The sequence below is a fragment of the Phycodurus eques genome, chromosome 1, assembly GCF_024500275.1.
Source record: "Phycodurus eques isolate BA_2022a chromosome 1, UOR_Pequ_1.1, whole genome shotgun sequence".
Classification (NCBI taxonomy): Eukaryota; Metazoa; Chordata; class Actinopteri; order Syngnathiformes; family Syngnathidae; genus Phycodurus; species Phycodurus eques.
Genome location: NC_084525.1, coordinates 3,417,434 through 3,440,754, shown reverse-complemented (window position 1 = coordinate 3,440,754; position 23,321 = coordinate 3,417,434).

Sequence of the window (23,321 nt, the reverse complement as noted above, 5' to 3'; positions counted from 1 at the left end):
ATTGCCTACCGCTTTGGTGTTGAAAAATTACCTTTTTCATGACATCAGCCGTATGGGACAAGACTACACCAAAAATGAAAAAAACTGATTTCAAGATGAAGGTGTGTCAACTGTGATTTATTTTCAATTTTGTGTTTCCGTTTCGAGTGACATCAATGGAAGCAACCACCCCCTCAGAATCATGAAGGCACTGCTCATCTGTTTAGCGTCCGCCACTTTTTTCACCCCACTTTTGTTAAGAGTTGGTTTAGGCCTACGAAGGCAATTATATAAAATCAGTTAAGCGAGCTTACAGATTTGGTTTCTTAAGCATGACTGGAACGATTTCAAATAAATCCACACATATACAGTACACGTTGCACATACAGACACAGTTGCATATAAACAACTCTCAGACAATTATTCTCTCCATAATTATTTTCCATGGTGACCTATGAGGTGATTACTCTGACATTTCCTTCACGTGCACCCTCCCTAGCCGCACCCGCTGCCTGCCTCGGAGCCTTTCACCCGCCACATTTCAACGGTACTCCCGGTAAACCAGCCCCAATAATCAAGCGGGCGAAAGACTGGGACCAATTAAAAGTATTTTACCCAGCGCTGTAGTTTGACAGGAGCTGGTACACTCAGCGCAGCGAATGCCATTTTAACAGCAAATTCATGAATGTTTAATTGTGGGGATAATCAACATAATGGTTTAAGTGTTGAAAAGGAGCGAGCCACCACCTGGGCTAGCGAACACGCTTGACAGCCGTTTACGCTGTTTTTATTCATTATAGCTCCAAACCAACGTCTTGGAGTATATAGAATCTCTCACGATGTTTTACCAAGATAGACATAATGCTTCTTTATCTCCTACTGCACACACAGTTTACCGGGGTCACGTTCAAACATGTAAGCCTGCTAATTAAAATGTACTTCTAAGTGGTTTTCGCACGTATTTCGTGTGGAAGGTGTTAAATATGTGATAGAGTAGGAATGTGTTAAATTATTCATTTCGCACTTGAGTGTATTTTGTGCACAATAATGCCATTTATAAAACTATTTCAATTCTGCACAGTGCCCACAGTATAAGTTAGCAAGCATCACTTTCATGTGCTAACTTATTTCGAGTATTTTTCAACATTACATGAAAATGAAAGTTTGTGTCGAGAGAAACTAGATGGCCCAATGTAGACCTATGTAACTAAGCTATGCTCTCACTAGCATTTGTAGTTCTACGAGAAACAAAGGAATCAATCACGGCGCACCAACTACTGACGCTGATATCATTAACATCATCAAACACACAAAAAAATCGAATGAAAATAAGCATGCCTCTTGCATTTTAGCTAAAAAGTCCCAAATTGTAGACATCAGCTGGACATACCTATAATCAAAACCACCAGTGGTGTCCAAACTACGGCCCATTTGCAGTGGTGAACCTCGCCCTATCCTTGGTTGTGAACACCTGAGTCTTTCGGGGATGCACTTTTTATACTCATTTATAAGACTCACCTGTTTGCAATCACCTGTTCACCTGTGGAATGTTCCAAACAGGTGTTTTTTGAGCATTCCTAAACTTTCCCAATCTTTTGTTGCCCCTGTCCAACATGTTGCAGGTATCAAATTCAAGATGAGAGAATATTTGCAAAAAAAAAAAAAGAAAAACAATAACAATCATCGGTTTGAAGATTAAATATCTTTATACTGTATTGGATTTAGGTTGAAAGGGATTTGCAAATCATTGTATTCTGTTTTGATTTAGGTTTTACACAGCATCCCAACGTCATTAGAATTGGGATTTTGTATTGTATAACTGCTACCTCAAACACCAGAAGTTCCACGTGTTGCACTTCCTCGATCTGAATCTGCCAAAGTGGCTATGCGCATATGCCCTTGTCAAGTGGTTCCGTAAGCTTTGCTGTGATAGTGAAGATTTTTTTTAAAATACAATTTCCCATAGAATTGTCATGAAAATCCAACTCTGAGGAAAAGTCACACTTATATTTGTTGCCAAGTCTGACTTTTCGAGACGAACAAACACCGGAAAGACTGCGCCCACATCGCATGTATTTTAGTTTCGTTTCGTTTCGTTTTTTGTTCAATCCTGGGGTTATTACATGGACCTTCGACATTCTTTGTTCGGCCCTCCAAAGGGCTGCAGAGAGCCCTAATGACTTTCTTTATCAGATGGGGGAATTTAATTTGAGCTGCACCGCTGTCAGAGATGAGTAGCCTGATACGGTGCCATGCAGGAGACAATAAAAGAGCGAGTAATTGCTCTTTAGAAGAGGGGGGGCTGCACGTTGTGTGCAGTTTTGTGGGTGACGACAGCCCGACGGGTCGAGACGCCGAGGAAAAGGGTCGGCGAGGAAAGGAAGGGGACACACACCAAGTGTGGTTTATGAAAGAAGTCAATAGTGAGTTGCCACGTTCAGGTCATGAGATTCGAGCGAGGATCCGTTTACTCATTGTGATTGGAGCAACGGTCCGCGTTATTATCCACAAGGCCTCGAATGCGCGAGCAAACAAAAGGGCGAGCTGGATGAGTGTGAGGAGAGCGAAGCCAGATTAGTAATGTGTTATTAGGAAGCTATTGAGTTGTGGAATAACAGCATTTTGCCTCTCTACAAACACTGTGAGAGGAGAAAAGGATAAGAAAAGAAACCTTCATCAATTTGAATGTGGATGTCGATGCATCAAGTAACCCCTATATACTGCAAATCAAAAGAACAAGCTAATCAATTGCAGTTTGACATCGATAGCTGTCAGTACAGCCCACAGTTACAGCAGATGTTCGAATATTTTCTCTCTCAACACTCTCACCCCATTTTGCCAACCTTGATGAAGACAAGAAGGCCTCAGAGCATGGAAACCTCTGCGAGGTGTGCCACTGCCAAGTCAGCTGCTGGCTCTTCCCACATTTGTAAATTTGACCCATCTGTCTCCACAGGTCTCTCAAAAAGCCACTGTGCCTCCGTGTGCATTAGCATTAGTATTAGCATCGGATGCACAAAAAGATAGCAAATAAACCTGAAGAGAGGAGGTGGTCGAAGATGAAGATAGATGATATCTTTCGATGATTACATATTTTGGTGTTTGATGTTTTATTCTACTGTATGTGGATTTTATGTCTGATTACCCATGTGAACACTATTAATGGGACACTGTGCCACTCACTTATGCCAGGGAATCTGGGCCACGCTTGGGCACATTTGACACCCAGTCAAAGCATTAGGGGTTTGTCTCATGGGAGAGGTCTGTGCCACATTCAAGCGAGATACGCTTTCGGGTCCCCAGCACAGCTGGAAAAGGTTGGCTAGATCAGCGGTGTCAAATTCATTTTAGTTCTCCGGACCACATTCAGCCCAATTTCATCTCAAGTGGGCCAGACCAGAATATTTGCAGCCCAGTAAGTTATAAAAAAATCGACAATGACAAGTTTTTCCAATTTTTGTGGGTGCAAATAATTAGAAGTACATTTGGGAAATATTCATATTTATTGCCCATCTTGTGGCAAATCATGTTTCAAATTATATGAGCAATCTGAAATGTCTTAACACAAAGGAGTCCCATTTAACGAATCAGTGCTTTCATTTACGCACGCAACACTCGCATTCACACCGACGGACAATTTAGAATCTTCAGTTGCAATTAACCGACCGTGCAAACTTTTGGAATGTGGGAGGAAGCCGAGGTTCCCGGACAAGAACCCACGCAGAACATGGAAATTTCACGCACCAAGGCTGGATCCCGGATTTGAGTCCACTGCCCGGCGCTTGGAAAACAAGTTATGGTCTTGAAGTCATTTTGAATTTGCATACATTTCCACATCCATCTGGAAATTTTCACAACCTCAATTGACTCATCACCCCTACAAACTGGAGTGGGAACTTTTCAGAATGAGGGTGCAGTAAATGTATACATCAAAATAAGAATGCATCAAAGGATTCCACCAAACTAAGCTCTTTTGAACGATTACCGTTGACTGATATTTTGCAATATTCAGCTTCTTCAAATATTTCGAAAGGAGATATTCATTTTCACAGAACTGAATTCGTCACTGTGCATGGGCGGCAAATGATTTTATATGAAGTAGGCTTACTTTGCTCCTGAAACTTGCCATTTTTTTTAGCCTTCACAAGTGAATCAATATCAGGCGTCAAATCTGAATAACAGCCAGTTGCAGAATGCCATTTAAGTGGTAAGTGGTCATTTAATTGGTTTTCAGTGCGACCTCCAGTGGAAAAAAATTGCAACGACAGTTACTCTTATTGAAAGATGAACTCGTTCTTCCCGCCAGTTACTCTTCTTGATCATCACAACCATGCATAACAAGAATAACCAGGAGTCAATACAATTCACAAAGCCGAGGCACACTGCACACTGCTCATGCACGGGGGTGCAACGGTATGTCAATGCGATTGTTCTTGCCGCCAGTTATTAATAATATCCTTGCCACACACAAAGTTGCAGTAACTCATTGTCGCATTATGAGCTGGTGGTGCCCGTGCTGATACACGAAGGAGTGTGGAACATTTCGTACCATAGCGATTTCCAACAAATCCGAGAGACCGCGAGGCTTCAGATGGTTTGGCCTTGGCGCCGGTCTGCAGTCAATTCGTGATTTAAGCGCGTCAAACACATTTCCGTGTTCATGTTCTTATGTTCATGTTTGTTCCCCCCCCAAAAAATCCACTTAATTGCAGTTCTTAAAAGTCAACATAATCCCTGGTTGTACATCAACATTACTAGATGTTGAAACATTTCAATGGCCACCAGAGGACAGCATTGCTTTCTCTTTGACATTCATAACTGAGTTGCAAGTGGATTCACCACTGCAGAGTTTGGTTACACGGGGGAGTCTGGGGCTATCGAAATGTGGAGAGTGACAGGAGGATAACCGGAAGAAAGACAGTAAAATGACTGACAAAAGGCAGGAGGGCGGGGGACGGACGGGACGGACGGTGGAGACTTCAACATTGTGATTCACTGCCGATCTGGGAGTCACAAGATTAAAATTGAAATGCCTGATTTAATTTGTGTAACATTCCCAGTCACAGTTTTTCATTATCTGTGCGTCATATCCATCAGCAGGCAAGCTGTGAGCATGCTCCTCTCACAGGAAACTATATTTTACCTTCTATGGATGCTTTTTGAAAAACATGATGTCACATGACCTCTCTCCATCTGACAAGCCAAATCAAATACCACGACAATTAGGACTGAGATGCACCAAATTATGAACATTGTCCATATGCATCTGAAACAAACCCCAAAAGATCTGCTGTAAAAAAAACCTCTACGCCGGCCTTCATTTATATCGTCATTGTCTTCATTCATCCATTCATAAACGCCCTCACGTGTCAGTAAACACCCCTTTCAATTCATTGCAAAGGAATAGCTGGTTTGAATACAGTTTCCAAAGTGCTTTGGCAAGATACACTGTTTAAGCGGGAGCATGCTGAGTATGAGCAATATACAGTCGTTGTAATTACAACCCTTGGGGAGAAAAAAAAAGAAAATAAACGGTTGTACAAGCGTGGTTAACAGCGGTGCTTGGACAGAGGTGATAAATACAGGTGGCTGCAAAAGTCACTATACACGTCGTTGTTTTTTTGGCTAGGTCATTTCAGGTGTCATTTGGTATCAGCATTTGACAGCTTAGCCTTTGCAGTTTTTGTAAGCATTTCATTCCGCTGCCCAATGGCTCACTCGTTGACATTGAAACAGTATTGCAAACTTGGCGACTGGCAAGAAGTTTTTCTATCCCCGTCTACAGTTCAGAAGCTTTACAGACATCTCGCTGTTCCAACTATCGACCAGCACAGATGAAAAGAACGAGCTCCTAACGCAGGCGTTTGTGCAAATGCCAGCAAAAGTCTATCCGGAGGGCTGCACTGGAACTCAGTATCGACAAACGCTTGATACAGCGGATGCTTCTGAGAGTGATAAAGCTTTACCTGTACCGACCGAAGGTTTTTTCCGTCTGGCGTTTTCATCGTTTTGCTGCAGGTTTGTCAAGAACAGATCATTTTTTTCGAGAAACTTGCCATGGATCGTGCAAATCGTACTACGCGTTGGGGTATTGTGATGACCATTAAGTGTCACTAACTGGCGCTGAACTGCGGTCCAGGACCGAAAAACCTCTGGCCAGGTGACTATTTTGCAATGCATGGGCAATGTGCTTCCAAAAACGCCTAAGCTGATGGCCTCGCATCTCTCCGAATTCTACCTGAAATGAGATGCATACTCGTTTAATGTGTGTTTAGGTTCTTTTACATCCAAGGTTCAGCAAACTAAGAATTTCCTTGTGCTGATAACGTACTCACATTTGTACATTTTGTACAAATGATACTTCTTCAGAGTTTTGATCTATTTTTCCCTTACCCAATGACTTAGACTTAATTTGGTTTGATCATAAATTATACAACCTTTAGAAATTGTGCAGAAAAGTTTTTTCGTGTTTTTTTTTCATTTTTTTTTTTTTTAATGATCCTTTCAATCACAAGGGTAATGTATCCCAAAGGGATGTTAACAAAAAAAGTACAAATTATTGGGAAACCACTGGAATCTTAATGAATACTGGTGTACACAATCTTCTTCTTGTAACAACCCTTGCACAGGCAAGTCTTTTGGAATAAGCGTCGATCGGGCATTGGATCCAAAGAAAGAAAATATATGCCAAATAATGTCCTAAACTGGAATACATGTGGTTTGTCCTAAAATGAGACAGATATTGAGGCAATGAAATGCGTCACTGCAGATATGCAGAATGCACAAATGTATGAGGCGTCTTATCGAGACACGCCGGATATTGTAACGCAACTGTGTTGGGAGTTGTGTGTGAAGTAGAGATCAACGGTGTCACAAAGGCATCTCCAGATGAGAGATGAAATCCAACCTCCTTTTGGACTTTTCCCTGTTTTTCTCTTCCCTTTGCTCCACGTCTACGTTCTTATTCCAATCTCAGAACACCATCTTCCCCCCCCCGACTTGAATATTTCACTTCGTCTCTGAAACGTCATCCCACTCCCACTCTCGCTTGCAGTATGAAATCCATTTAGTTCAGGAATCACTTTTTGGTGAATTACAGTAAAATGGCTACAGCTGTAATCAGAGGATAAGTAGCAGGCGACATGGCAGGTGTTTGAGAGGAGATAAGATGAGGACCATTGTGAGATGGTGCCTCACTTCCATTTAAATGTTTCGGAGCTTCGACTTCCTTGTTTGATTTGTTACCTGCAGCGTCCCCGTGAGCTGTCAGCGGGGAGATAGCGAGAGTTTTTCTTCATGCCGTTTCCCCGGCTACCGCGCTTGTGCTGTCCGTCGTGTTTTGATGTTCGGGGTTAGATGCTGTGCACGTCTTCGTGGTGTGACTCACGATGAGTGCTTGGCAGTGCTCGGGTTCATTATCGGATCACCGAGAATCCAGGTGAAAACATGTTCAAAAGCATGACGTGAAAGTCAACTGACTGCGTGCACGGATGGCGCCTATGCCCACGCTCTTGCGTCTTTGACACACATGACAGTGCACACACTTGTGTCTCAGGAGGCAGTTGATCACTGTGGTGTTCGGCTTCAGCTGGTCCTCCGGAGACGTTCTAGCCGATGTGTTCCTGTTTGATTTTTGGCTCAAGCCCTCTCGCTAATAAATAGCAGAAAATGATGTGTGCGGACACTATCCGTGTCCTGTTGCAGCTCTACTATCTGAGTCTCATCTTTGTCTCATTTCTATTCAAATCCCAAAGAATGTCTCAATGTGTCGCCCGTCATTCTTCTTGTTGGGATTTAGGAGAGGAATCGATTCCAAATCCAGGATCAAAGTTGCACGGCACGTTCAGTTTGACAAAAGCGTACAATTTCAAGTTAATTACACGAGTGAGGTGAGGAGCATATGCAACACTGAAACTCCCTCGATGGGTAGGGCTCAAAATGCCTTCAGGACATCAGTTCGGAAGACTCAATGATGAGAATGATGAAGCAAATGGTCAAGTTATGGGTAATGTATGGGGCCAGGTTTTCTTTTCTTTTCTTTCTTTCTTTCTTTTTTTTTAACTTCTCTTGCACAACATTGACAAACATGTGTTTACCCTAAAGCTTTGTTTTTAGAGCATGTTAAGCGGAATTGTGTGAGAAATATCAAGCAAATATGAAGCAAAAAATAAATGTTTTGGGAAAAAAATTAATAAATCGCAAATTATAACATATAAGGTTTCAAAATGGTGAAAAATCAATCCCTGGTCCCTGCTCTCAAAAACTGAATACGCTGTAACTACGCTCAGTTGTCAACTGTCACTCAAATACCACTGCTACCACCAGAAAAATGTTATGTTTTCATTTTATTAGATAGTTTTGTCAATGCGGCACGGTGGACCTGGGTTCAATCCCTGGCCCCGCCTGTGTGGAGTTTGCATGTTCTCCCCGTGCCTGCGTGGGTTTTCTCCGGGCACTCCGTTTTCCTCCCACATCCCAACAAACATGCGTTAATTGGAGACTCTAAATTACCCGTAGGCGTGACTGTGTGTGCGAATGGTTGTTTGTTTCTATGTGCCCTGCGATTGGCTGGCAACCAGTTCAGGGTGTACCCCGCCTCCTGCCCGATGACAGCTGGGATAGGCTCCAACCCCCCAGCACGACCCTCGTGAGGAGAAGCGGTGAAGAAAATGGATGGATAGTTTTGTCAATATAGTGCATAGGTGTCAAACTCAAGGCCCGGGGGCCAGGTGCAGCCCGCCACATCAGTTTATGTGGCCCGCGAAAGCAAATCATGCTTGTCAACTTTTTGCTAAAATCTGTACCCAAATTCCAAATTGTCATAATAATAATAAACAACAATGTTGAAATATTACATTTGTTTCTGTTACCAAACCCTTCTTCTTCAGTAACTTAAAAAAATACTTGAACAAACTATTATCCTTGTCTTCTGATTTCAAAACTAGTTATCCCTCAATTTGTTGTGTAATGGTAATAATGTTTTGGTGATGATTAAACATCTGTATGGTTTCACTGTTCTAACGGCCCTCTGAGGTAAATCATAACTACAATGCGGCCCGAGACAAAAAAAGAGTTTGACACCCCTGATATAGTGACAGGTTAAACTAGCAGCCATCATATGTTTTGTTTCTTTATGCTTTATTTTCGGGACAGGGCACAGTGATGAACATTGATCATACATTTTTTTTTTTTTTTTTTTTTTTAAATGCTGGATTATAGCAAAACTGCTAACTTGCATTTGTAGTGTGCAGTATACATGAAGCCCTGTTGTTGCCGGTGAAAGTTTACGAAACTACCTTTTGTAAAATGGTCACTGCAGAGGCGGATGTGGTGTGGATTTTCAGATCTCCATCAACATAGCGCTTGACAAAGTCAATCAGCCTTTCCCTCATCTTTTCATTCTTGGGAAATTTAAATAATGACACTGAGCTGTTAATTGTGGCATCCGGGGAAGATGCATATTCTGGGTGTCGGCATAGCTAGCTAGCTAAATGCCAGACGCCCAAATGCATCAAATAGGAAAAATCAAAATGGTGAAAAACAGTTCAAAATTCAGTACTATATAGTTCTCAAACGTGGATAATGTATTAGGAAACAAATCTATGATTTCAATTTACAGGGACTTTGAAGGTGAGCGATGTGGCCCATCTATCACACAAACTTTGGGGCCTCAAAACAGCGCCACCAGGTGGCAGATTGCTGAGCCCAAGTTTTGGGGATGTATATTTTCAGAAATGTTCATGTTTCTGCATGCAGCATAATAATTGTTGTCTTTTAGGCAGACACGGGATGTGTGTTGTTAGCAATTTGACTCTCTATTTGCTGTCTAAGGCTATATTATGGAAAGTATGTTATTTAAATAGCGGCCATGAGGTTCATGTATTCATTTTCTACAAAGATATGGTCGCTGTCCAAATTCTCTGTATTTTCCTTTTCAACACCCCCCCCCAAAAAAAATATTCAATTAAATCTGACAGCAGCACGGTTCCAAAGTTCATTAAAGACTCCAAATGTGTCAATGTGACTGTGAGCTGTTGATTGTCTCGATGCAACCCGCGATTGACTGGAGGCCAGTTCACGGTGTAGCCCGCCTCTCGCCCAAAGTCACCTGGGATAGGCTCCAGCTCACCTTTGACCCTCATGAGGACATGCGGTATAATAAATGGATCAATGGATTTTTAGCTTTTAATGAAGACTACTTGAATGACAAACTTCCCAAAATACTTCTCAAACTTTAGGAGACCAGTTCACAGTGTTATTGCAAACAAACTAATCATAAGTTTGCAGTGTTAATATAACATGCATGTCCCTTTGTCTCCACCTCGCATTCTTTTTAATCCTCCTGGCGAAGTCACAGCACAAAGACAAAGGTTTGTTTTTCTCAGTGCCGGGGATTCCTGATCTGCTGCCACTAATTGACACTCATGACTTGTTTGGAGTCAATAGTGAAAGCAAACACGTCGTAAAGCTGTCACGTTCAAACAACGCTTCGTTTGCCCTCCGGCAATTTATTAAGAAGAAAAAAAAAGGCCTTCACTTTGAGGCTCAGGTTAAAAACATTTCTGATGCGATTATTATTTGATATTTTGTCTAGCGTTGCAAGGAGCTTTTCTGTGTGCATGCACACGTTATAATTTAATCATCCCTCAGCAGTAAGCGAAGCGATGTTTGTGTGCAGATGTCGATGCGCGTGTGTGCAACAGTTACAGGTCCCTTCTGCACTAACCCCAAAAAGTCATCATCACTAGATCACGAGATTTGGTTCCACACCACCAGCCTCTAGCTTCTTCCTCTTCATCTCACTTGTGCACCTCTGGCTCCCCTCTCCATCTCCTCCACTCCGCACGTTCCGCCTCCCCCTCTCTCACACCACGTCGGACTTATTTCGTTCCTGTGAAGACGTGTTCAGCAGAGAATTCCCACAATTTTCCTTATGGTCGGGGGGGACAGGGGGTTCTTTGATGCCAGATGATGCCTTTATATCTCTCCCCCTTTCATAGAGAGTTACAGTAAACTTCCATAGAAGCTATCTGGAGTTATATGAATATCTCGCTGGGGAGGGCTGTTCGGTGGAAGATGATCAAAGCGAGATGCTTCAAATAAATATATGATTACCGCTGGAATTTACACACAGACAGAAATGGTAACCATTCTCTTAAATAGAAAGTGAGACAACCTGTATTGTGTTCTATCGTGACTTTTGCACAGAGAATAAAGGGGGCAATTCAGATTTGACTTTGTTCATCTATCCACGCCAGCGACATATAGTGATAGGCATAGCAATTAAATGCTCTTCCACTAGATGGCAAGGAACATCTATGTGCCTTTGCTCAACAAAAGTTGGGCGGTTGGAGGCATGGATGAGTGCCTGTTAGATCAACAACATGTTAGGGTGGTTGGCTAGATGTAGCAGGAAAGACTACTGGTTGATGGATAGTGTCAACCGTCGAGACCTTCAAGTTCCTGGGAATTACAATCTCTCAGGACCTGAAGTGGGCGACCAACATCGACTCCGTCCTCAAAAAGGCCCAGCAGAGGATGTATTTCCTGCGGCTTCTGAGAAAGCACGGCCTGCCACCGGAGCTGCTGAGACAGTTCTACACAGCGGTCATCGAATCGGTCCTGTGTTCTTCCATCACAGTCTGGTTTGGTGCTGCTACAAAAAAGGACAAACTCCGACTGCAGCGGACAATCAAAACTGCTGAAAGGATTGTCGGTACCCCCCCTACCCACCATTGAGGACTTGCACGCTGCCAGAACTAAGACAAGGACCGTCTGCACCCCGGTCACCAGCTCTTCCAGCTCCTTCCCTCAGGTAGGCGCTACCGATCAACGCAAACTAGAACTAGTAGACATTCCAACAGCTTCTTCCCTCTTGCGATCAACTTCTTAAACACCTAACCTATAATTCCATTACAACATGCTGGCAATTTTTTGACTCGAGTTCGTTGTCACATTTCTGTGGGGCCAACTATGTATTACTCATGCACTCACTGTAGTTGTCTCGCGATGCTGCACTATTTGCATATACCGGCCACTCATGCCAGAGTAGCATCTGCTCCATTTGCACACCGATTGAGGAGTATCTGTAACATTTGCACAACCATCATTGTCCCAGATGATCGCACTACTCGTCACTTTAAACCGCATACACTCCTTGAAGTCTCAGCGCCCTTTGCACAATGGTCATTGCACTGGACTACTGCAATATTAGTCATTTGAACTGCTCTAAGTGCTAGAGGACTCTGCATCTTTTTGCACAATTGTTTTTTGTCAATGTCTTTATGTCTCCAGAGTGTTCTGTAAATTGACTGTCTGTTGTACTAGAGCGGCTCCAACTACCGGAGACAAATTCCTTGTGTGTTTTGGACATACTTGGCAAATAAAGATGATTCTGATTCTGATAGATGGTTTAATGGCTCTTTGATGGATAGGTTGTTAGTGGTATAGGTCATGTTAGATAATTATCAGACCGGTTGATGATTACCAATGTTAGGTTGGTTGATGGTAAGAAGGGTGGTTGTTTGGTTGAGATATTAATTGGATGAATGGTTAGCAGAGAGGAGAGACGGTTCGATGAATGAATGGCTGGATGCATAACTTGGTAAAGGGATGGATGAACATTAAGATGTTTGGTTGATTTGATGGATTAATGTTTGTCTGGATTAATGTTATAAATTCAAAGGATAAATGTACGGTTGATGCATGGATGAGGATGAGTGGTTGGATAGACAGATGCATGAGGGATTGGTGGTTAGCTCATGAATGATGTTATTTGTCTGATTTGATGGTTGAATACTAAACGGGGTGTTGGATTTCCTCTCCTGTATCTATTTGTAATGAACAAACCACCAAATAATCAGGAAGAAAAGGTAAGTTACTGCATTGCGCTCAGTAGTTTTCCCACTCAGCAAGAAGGAGACCTTTATGATTGCCTAATTTGTCATTCTTTTTATTATTTGATTGGAAGGATTCTTTTTTGGTTGCCTCTTGCTCTCAACCCAGCTTTATTTTTACAATGTGATGTTTTTCAACCCTGCACAAGATGTTTGGCTTGATGGATTTTTGGTTCGTAGGATATAATGTTTCTGATTGACTAATTAACCCAAGCTTTAAACATTTATTTGTTGTCTTACTGTCATCTCAATTTTCAAGATCATCAGTTTTTCCACACCTCCCTGTACCAGATACAACCCAGTGTTAATCGATGGTTGATTGATTGGTTGGATAAATGAATGAATGGGAAATTGATGGCTAGATTGGTTGGAAGATGGATATTATATGGGTGTATTGAGAAATCCGGATGTCAAATGATGTCTCCTCGGAGGGATTAAATTGGATGAATTTATGGATGGATAGATGTTTTGATGGTTGCCTATAGTTTATACGTTACTGTAGTATCTGTGTATGACTGTGTGATGCTCTGATCTCGTTACTGTAACAGACTGCTAATTAAAGTCTAATAAATATTGCACTAAGGCCAGACAAAGACTTTGTGGCTCACTCTCATGTGAGTGAGAGTGAGCATGTGCTGTCTCTTTCTTGGAGGCTTGCTTTGATGCTTTTCTTTATAATTCACTGTGACCTCGCTTCCAAACACTTTTCAAACTCTTCCATTTTCTATCATTTTCCCCAGCATGAAGACTCGCTCTTCCAACATTGTGCTGCATTTGATTTGCTGCCCTCATCATGCGCCACACAGACAGGCACGCACATGCGCACGCACATGCGCACGCACAAAGCTTTTGTATTTGTTTGGCTTCCTTTAAGATGCTTTTATGAGTGGATTTTTAATATGTGGTGAAAGCATTCATTTGCAGCTAAACAACAGTAAAAGGGTGTGTGGGATGAAGCAACAAGACAGGACTGCTTATCTTTTGTTTATCGCCTTCACAGTGAGGGGAGCGAAAGTGAAATATCACTCAGGTTTCATTTGTTAGAAAGCTTGAACAGCCGTTGAATGTTTGCAATTAGCTGTCAATTATCAGCGCTGTTGTTTGGCCATCTGTCCATAAACAGCATCTTCTCGCCTCGTTCAGGCAGATGCTGATGTAACACAATGTGGTAATTTCCCATGCGCTGCTGCACATGTACAAACACTCTGTGTATTATTCTGTGTGACCTTGGCAAGCGTAACAGTTTAAGTGACATACAGTTGATATAAAAAGTCTAAAAAGCCCTGTTCAAATGCCAGGCTGTTGTGGTAGAAAAAAATGACACTAAAAGAAATACTTTTAAATCCTTTTTCACCATGTATTTGTTCGACTCAATTAAAAAATAATAATAATAATAATCGAAAGGCGAAGTAAAAATAAACAACCGGGATAATGTGGGTGCACAAGGATCCACATCCTCAGAATGTGTTCAGAATTAACCAATCACATTCAGATTCATCTTAGAGGAGTCAACACACACACCTGCCAACATTTTAAGTGCCTCCAATTAACCCAAATAAAGTCTTTTGGTGAGTTTTTAATTGTTTTTGCTTTCTAGGAGAAGCATGACGGTTTTGTGCTAACCTTAACAAAGATCCCCGTTCTAGCTGAAGAAAAACACACCCAAAAAAGCAAAATCACCACGCGTTACTTTAGGTATGGCGTTCTTGGTAATGAACAGTGTTGTGTTTGCACGAAATATACTTTTTGGAATTATCGCCAAAAAGCTCTTTTTAAAAAAACATTTAATTATCAGATCTTAACATTTCCCGAAATGTGTCTGGGAGATTTCTAGTGTATTTTTTTGTTCTTTGTGAGATAAGGCTTCCTTCTCGCCACCTTACCCCATAGCCCAGACATATGAAGAAGACAGGAGATTGTTGTCACATGCACTAACCAGCCAGTAATTGACAAAATTCCCACAGCTCCGTCAACATTGCTCGGCAACATTCCTGGTCAGTTTTCTTCTGATTTTGTGATCAATTTTAGGGCAACGTCCAGTTTTTGGTAATATCATTATTGTGTCATATGTTTTGCACTTGATGATGATTGTTGCCGATGTGTTCCGTGGTCCTGTATATTTAATGCCTTGGAAATTCTTTTGTACCCTCCTCCTGACTGAAAACCTTGAACCATGAGATCCGAATGATGCTGTGGAAAATTTCTGTGGACCATGGTTTATATTATTGTAAGATGTGACAACAAAAAGGTAAGGAAAATAACCTACGAGAACATTTGAAATTAATTTTAGTGTTAATAAGAGGCACTCTAAATGGTAGCAGGTGTATGGTGACTCCCATTTAAATTGAGTTTGAATTTGTTTGGTTACTTATGAACAGAGTCAAATCCCTTGTTACAAGAGGGTGTGCACACTTAGTATCTGAGACGTTTGATTTTACTTCCCTCTCATAAATATTTCTTTTTTAGTTAAGTTGTACAGGTTATAAGTCACAATGTGGAAAGCATTTTGAAATGCTTTATCTTGGTGTAATTTCTTTTTATATCACAAAAACCTGACATTTGAACAAGGGTGTGTGCCCTTTTTATATCTACTGTACATGTAGATTTAGTAGCGGCACGGTGGCCGACTGGTTAGAGCATCAGCCTCACAGTTCTGAGGACCCGGGTTCAATCCCCGGCCCCGCCTGTGTGGAGTTTGCATCTTCTCCCCGTGCCTGCGTGGGTTTTCTCCGGGCACTCCGGTTTCCTCCCACATCCCAAAAACATGCATTAATTGGAGACTCTGAATTGCCCGTAGGCATGACTGTGAGTGCGAATGGTTCTTTGTTTCTATGTGCCCTGCGATTGGCTGGCAACCAGTTCAGGGTGTACCCCGCCTCCTGCCCGATGACAGCTGGGATAGGCTCCAGCACGCCCGCGACCCTCGTGAGGAGAAGCGGCTCAGAAAATGGATGGATGGATGTAGATTTAGCATGTGCCAGAAATGTTGAGGAAGGATGAGGCGAGTAAAGACTGTTCGGGTCAAGCCTGCCTCTTCTCCAGTTAATTGGCCTGGCTTGTAGCTGGCGACGTGACAGATTGAATTATCAAGCTGCCTCCGATCCCCCTGCGGTATATCCTGGTTGACTATTAATGACCTGCTACAGTAGTGCTCTGCTTTCTCTTCACTCGGATATTTTCAACTCCTAACAGAGAAGTGCTCATTCCTCAGACCAGTCTATATTCCTGCCACTTTCATTGTATCCATCCGTTTTCTACCATTCACTGCCATTGAATACAAATATCCATGATAACATGGAGGACTGGTAGTGAATGAGTTTTAAGGGTCACAGGGAGCTGGAGCCTATCCCAGCTGACTATGGAGAAAAGGTATACTACACACCGTACTGGTCTCCTGTCAATAACTGGTCAGTTGTCTTTTATTCGTAAAATATTCTTCTATTTAAGTTGCTAACGCAGCTAGCACAATGCTGCCTAAGCTTCATCAGAAACTAGAATGAGTATTATGTTTGGGCACCGCAACAGCTGTTGGGTGTAACTGTTTTCTATCATAGCAAGAGACCACTGTAGTAAGATTGTTTAAATAACTTTGTTAATATTTGTCTGAGTTTAAGAATATGTGCTTGCACAGGGTTCAGATAAATTGCAGTGGCATTTTTTAAAATAAATGTCTGCTCAGAGAGTACCCATTCCCCTTTGTCCAGGTCTGCATTTGAGGAAAGTGGGGCTTGTATAATAGCGATGATCATACCACCTCCCACTGAGGCTAAAAGCTGGCTGCCTGCTGACTTCCTGACAAGCCGGGCATTACTGTGTAATCACTGCTTAGTATCTCCAGCAGCGGGCAGACACAGAATCAACACATACAATGTTGTACAATACATACATATATCTTGCTTTCCAAGATAAAAACAAAAATCTTTTGATGGATGCATAGAGTGATTGAGAAACAGCCAGACTCTCTGTAACACAAGTAATCACACTCCCCCAAACAAACGCTCACAGTTTGCGTATGTGTGGGTATAAGTGCGAAAGGCAGCAAATGACAAGGGCAAGTTATCTTTGTAGAGTATACACAGTATGGTTAGTAGGTGTTGTTCTAAAATACCAAAGATGGGTGACTTTCTTGCAGATAAAATCCAAAGCTCAGGCTTGATGACTTACTTCTAGATAAATGTGCAGAAGATTTGAACATGTGGGAATGAATGAGTGAGGATGAAGGAAAAATTACACTAGAGATAAAATCCAATTCCAATTATATTTCTAAACATTTACCGATGAAAGATGCCATATATATATAACATTTCTAAACTCAGATGAACTCTCAAAATTCTTACCTACCTGCACTCAAACTGACAAATCAGTCAGTCAGACCTTCATGAAACTAAACGCAAACCATCCTGTAACATTTTCATCCAAAATTCCACAAGTTAAATGTCAGCGTCTTCCCCACTGAAACGTCACCACAGTGCTGACATTTGTTACTCCACTTAACTGATTACCATTCAGTACATTCATGTCAACCAAGAATTTTAACTTTTTTCCTGACATTGTATCATATGTAACAATCAGGAAAATTTATGTTTTGCATTTGAGGGTAAGGTAGGTTTTGTGTTTTGTCTTTTTTGCCACCTGTCCCAGTTTTTACAGCCACAAAATTATAAGTTAATGATTATTTGCTAAAAACAAAAAAACATTATCAGTTTGAACATTAAATATCTTGTCTTTGTAGTGTATTCAATTCAATATAGGTTGAACATGATTTGCAAATCATTGTATTCTGTTTTTATTTATCTTTAACACAGCGTCCCAACTTCATTGGAATTGGGGTTGTACATCCATACAATCCAGGCGATAGCCATAGTCATCAGCTCTTCATCATGCAGCTGGAATCTTACCTTTACTTTTTTGTTTGAAAGATTAGTTTTGGGGGTTTAATACATAACCTTGAGGTTCTCCTGTGCACAGTATTAGGGCTAGTAAATGTACACTGTTATGGTCTGCTGGTAAGAAAGCCTGGCCCTTTACATTGCCGGGAATACATGCTTTGTTGTGGTCAGCGGTGTTTAGGGTGGATCTGAAGTCTACTAAAAAGAACCCCATGGCAAACCTGTGTAGCACCAACTGTTTGACTCAAGGGCCAGTTATGCAGGGACTTCAGTTCACTCATTTACTTTATGAAGCATGTCATTGGTTCACGGAAGATGGTATCCTGCTGTGGATGCGTTCAGAAAGGTCGCTCAAAACACATTATAAATGCAGACTATACATAGCCAGGTAGAGTGATTTGATGAGTTTACTCGGATATGTTGGATACATGGAATGATCTAAAGAACTACACCAATCTGCTTGGCTTGCCAGTAATTTGCGGCATATATTGAACATTTAATTGATTAAGAAATATGTTCAGATATTTACACAGATTTACACAGATATTTACACAGATTTTATAGTGTGTCATAAAATATGACTGAAATATATACAGTATGACCAAAATTACTTTTGGACCATCATAAAATTTGGGCTATTTGGAGAGATCCTGCATTTTTTTTTCCTTTGGGTTTTTTTTCATTGCAGGGGGTCTGTACTATCAAAGGGCAAAAATTCTCTTTGAAATGCTGATGATATCGGTTCTAAAGTGATACATTGACATGCGGTCCCTTGGCTGTGTATCTATTCCTTTTAGTATACATACACTAGGGATGGCTTCAATTTCGCGTAATAGGTGTATCAGTGAGGTTGTGCGCCGAACTACATAACGTAGTTAGGTATTGCTTTGATTTCACAAAATTCCTGTCATTTTTTTTCTCAGGACAGAAACGTTGAAGCACCTGCAACATGTCATGGATAGTGAAGTAAATACAACCTAAGTCAGTGTCCTTATGTAAAAAACATGAAATGATTGTGAACTGGTATAAACCAAATGCTTCAACTAAATAATGCCTTGAGATAACTTTTGTTGAGAATTGCCACTACATAAGCAAACTGATTTGACTTGACCTTAGTCTGACTGGATTGCTGGGTAAGAGGCCGGTTAAAAATCTTTAATTTTTAGGACCTTGAGTCTATTGCAGTCGTCTCTGTAGTCCATGAATTTAACAATCCTCAAATTTAATTGCGAACATCTCTTGGGGGCTTTATGTTCCCTTAACGTTTGGTCCCCTCATGCACATTCACATCAAAGCACCCACCCATCGACCCTTTTAAAAGTAGACCCCATTACATATTATGCAGTCAGTTCTCACACCACAGACAGAATGTAAAGCACCCATGGGACCCTATTACCAGTGACACTACCACCAGGCTCTCTACTTGCACCGTGACAGAGATAGTGAGAGCATTAGAACAAAGATACAGAGACAAAAAGCAATGGTCGATACAGTAAAGAAGAAAAATCAGATGAAAAATGACCATTGTACACAGTAAAGAGAATGAGATGGGGACCATTAAAATAGCAGACCAAGAAAGGAACAGGGTTTTTTTGTGATGAAGAACAACTAGTTCTCTTTCAATATTATGCGGTGTGTAATAGTTTTTGTTTGTTTGTGAAGTATCCTAGAAATGTCCTTAAGTGTATGTTTAAATCCCTTATAATTTGTGCTAAGAATGTAGAGAGCATAATCGATTCCAAGGAAATTTTCTGAAGGCAAAAACCATCAAACATCTACTTGTAGAATAATATAGTTTTTGTGTCTGTGCGCTATCGTGTGTTTAACTGCATGTCACTGTGAGCAGCAGCAAGGCTTCTCTCTCACAAGTGTGTACAGTTGTTGAGAAAATCGTTGGCTGTGACAGATGAGCTGTCGCCATTTTTCTCTGCTGTACAGAGGCAGATGTTTGCTCTTGATCTCCGTCTGTTGCCTTTTGTTTCACTGTGCAAAGTGAGTCAATTAGCTAACGAGCAGCAAACGAGGAGATAAGACCAATTAAAATGATATTGGATGTGATAATGGTAATTATGACAATGACATTGGTGAGCCACCAGGTCAGTGTCAGAAAAAGGCAGCTGGATGGATGACACACTGTACACACAAAGTGCTATAAATAAAATAATTGGAATCGTGTGTACTTAGTAAATCTTGTCAGTGACGTGCACAGCGTGTGCAGTTTTTGGAAAGCCACCACTTCAAGAAAAAATAGCTGGGCTTCAGCACGCCCGCCACCCTAGTGAGGATAAGCGGTAGAGAAAATGGATGGATGGATAGCTGGGAAGTTTCCAATGCAGCGCAATTGGCCAGTAACTATGTGCCGAAAATGAACTCATAATTACCGATTTTGTGACCGTTTCTATTAAAATTTGAAAATTGTGGACTATGCAGAAAAATATCAAACCAGTTACAGAAACAGTCAATGAAAAAGCTTTCGTTAATTTTTAAAAACATAGTTTCTTGGATCAAATTGCCCTGCTTTGTTTTTGTACTAAATCGTTTTTTCTTCTCATTTGGTTGAGTTTGTTTTTAAGAACTTTTATAACAACTGTTTGTTTTGTTATATTTATTTATTTGTATTTTATTTATTATCAGAATACATCATACAAAGTACAAATAATGAAAGTACATTTTATTGCCAAATGTATTAGCTCACCTGCCTTGACTCACATGGATTTAAGTGACATCCCATTCCTAATCCATAGGGTTGAATTTGCAGCTGTAACTCTTCTGTGAAGGCTGTCCACGCGGTTTAGGAGCGTGTTTATGGGAAATTTTGACCATTCTTCCAGAAGTGCATTTGTGAGGTCACACACTGATGTAGGACGAGAAGGCCTGGCTCTCAGTCTCCGCTCCAATTCATCCTAAAGGTGTTGTCGGGTTGAGGTCAGGACTGTGTGCAGTCAAGTGCGGCCAGTCAAGTTCATCCACACCAGACTCTGTCATCCATGTGTTAATGGCCTTGACCTTTCTTTTTGCACATGTTAAAAGAGGAAGGGACGAGCACCAAACTGTTTCTCCAGTTGGGAGCATGGAATTGTCCAAAGTCTCTTGATGTGCTGAGGCATTCAGAGTTCCTTTCACTGGAACTTAGGGGCCAAGCCTAGCTCCTGAAAAAAAAGCCCACACCATAAGCCCCGCCTCCATTAAACTTTACACTTGGTACAATGCGGTCAGGCAAGTACTTTTCTCCTTTTAGTGTGCCGTATTCAGTTTTATGACTTGTGACTTACTTGCCAAATACTCGACTTCGCCTTGGTAGCCAAGAGACTTGATTTGACTTTGACTTGAACTACATGACTTGACAAGTCTTTTTTTTTTTTTTTTTTTTTTTTTTTTTAGTAAGAAACGTTTTGGGGGTTCATTCGCGGCTACCTGGCAACACAGGCCGCATTGTTGACTGTGACGTAGCCACCTGCATGAACAACGATGAAAGGCGCTCCAAAGGGAAGACAATTTTGATTCAAGATTTATGTTGTTGATGAATTCTGCAGTAAAAGGATGGCAACCTGCCTTTATTTGCAAGTCGCGCATTAAAGACACAACAAGAACGACGTCGAACTTCATCCGTCACTGCAAAACGCACAGACAGTTAAACTAACAGTTTAGCTAGCTGGTCAAACATTAAGTTCCATAGACTGGTTTGGGATGATTAAAAATAAAAATGCTGTGTAATTCAGATCATGTACAATCTCAGGAGCATCTGCCTTAAGAGGGTTAGATTTTCTACTGACTTTAGTGAGAACATGTTGGTTATAATGTTAGCTAAGCATGTGTATTTTGTATATCTGATATCATGCAGTTGTACGACTTCCAAGACTGGGTTATGTATTTAAAACTGGTTATAGATGTGGAGAAAGTTGTCGATAAATTTATGAATGTGTACCGAAAGTAGGCAACAACAACCTCCAGACCGCACAATCCTTCTCATCCGGAGACGGTCCAATAAGCATGCCGTAAAGTTTGACTCCAAATGCTATTGCTCCACAAAAAGATGATCGTCCCTCAATACACTTTGATGGCAATAACCAACATCCTCCATCATGTATGTTTACTGTCCATATTGCTTTTGAAAAGACACCCCTCTTGAGAATGCACCTGCACCTTTAACAGCCATTTTTGTTTTTCTTTTTTAAAGATGGCATCTTTATTGTGTGGCCTTTCCCTATTTGATCTCAACTGCCCTGTGATTGACAGGTGAGCTTTCGAGGGTGAACGCTGCCTCTCACCCAAAGAGTTAGGAAATGTTCTTGGTTCTTTCTTGTGCCATTTCTTCACAATTCTTTGTGCATATCAGTTATGTAGTTTTGTAATCATGCTAGGCATGTTTACGAATAACCTTGCAAACCATGATCAATCAACCATGATCCATCTCTCCTAGGCACATTTTCGCACTTGGCAGCAGTAATAAGGTACTGCTTTACACCTGAAATACTCTACAGTACAGTAAATAACTTCGTAGATAACTCAAGATGCTCGAAAATATTTTAAAATGATTTTACACATGGGAACTGTGTGGATTTTATCTGGCCATAAATTGCAGTAGAACAAATCGCCTTTGAAAGCTAAAGAAGTTTGCGGTCTAATTTGGCAGGGATGATGATCAGTTAAATGTTGTGAGTGTTGTACAAGAACATTTCCAGCTTTTATTTAAGCTTGACGGATTGAAGTCAATTCCAATTTAGTTCCCCACCCCCAAAAAAAAAAATCCTCAAAATATAATGAAAGTGGAATTTTCAATCTCATCCTTTAATGAAAGAAGCATGTCAGAGTTCCAAGAAGGTGCTACCCTCTGGCATTCAAATGGTAGGGGCCGAGTACTGACAAACAATTGCCCTAACGTGATGTGAAGACTTTGGTCCCAATTTCTTTTACCGGGATTCCTTTCAAATGGGGTCGAGAATGTAGAATAGATACAATGTGAATCAGTGCTTACAAGGTTTAATTGAAATGGAACTTGGAATGGGAAGAGGAAGAGTCTGTTAGTGTTTGGGCTGATGCTTTGGTTGAAGCAGTCGTCAAGCACTGCTGCTTAGGGTGAGCTGGCCTTTTGCCTCGGACGATCCACTGCAGGATAATTTCACCCTCCATTGAGCAAGGGGTCACAAGGGAGTCGGGCCCATGTTAAACCCTCTCATTGGCTTTTGATTGATGTGGTTCCCTGTGGGTCATTGGGTTGTAGAGTAGGAGAGGCAATGTGGTGATCTGATCAAGATTGAAGCTTGACCAGACCAACTTGTTTAATGGAGGCTGTGCATAGGCGATTGATATCATGGCCGTACCGACACGTGAGGCAACCGTTAGCTAGGCAGCTAAGATTTACATTTTTTATTTATTTGACTTTTTAAAAAATTCATAATACTTTGTTTAAACAAGAGACGAAATTCTGTTTTCAAATTGCTGAATTTTAGGTGCATGTATTACACCACAAAGAACCAGTTTGAGCAGAGTTTGTAGGGGTTTGGTGATACCAAGTCCTTAAGGAATAAACAAAAGCCACTCCAATGCCGTCCTTACA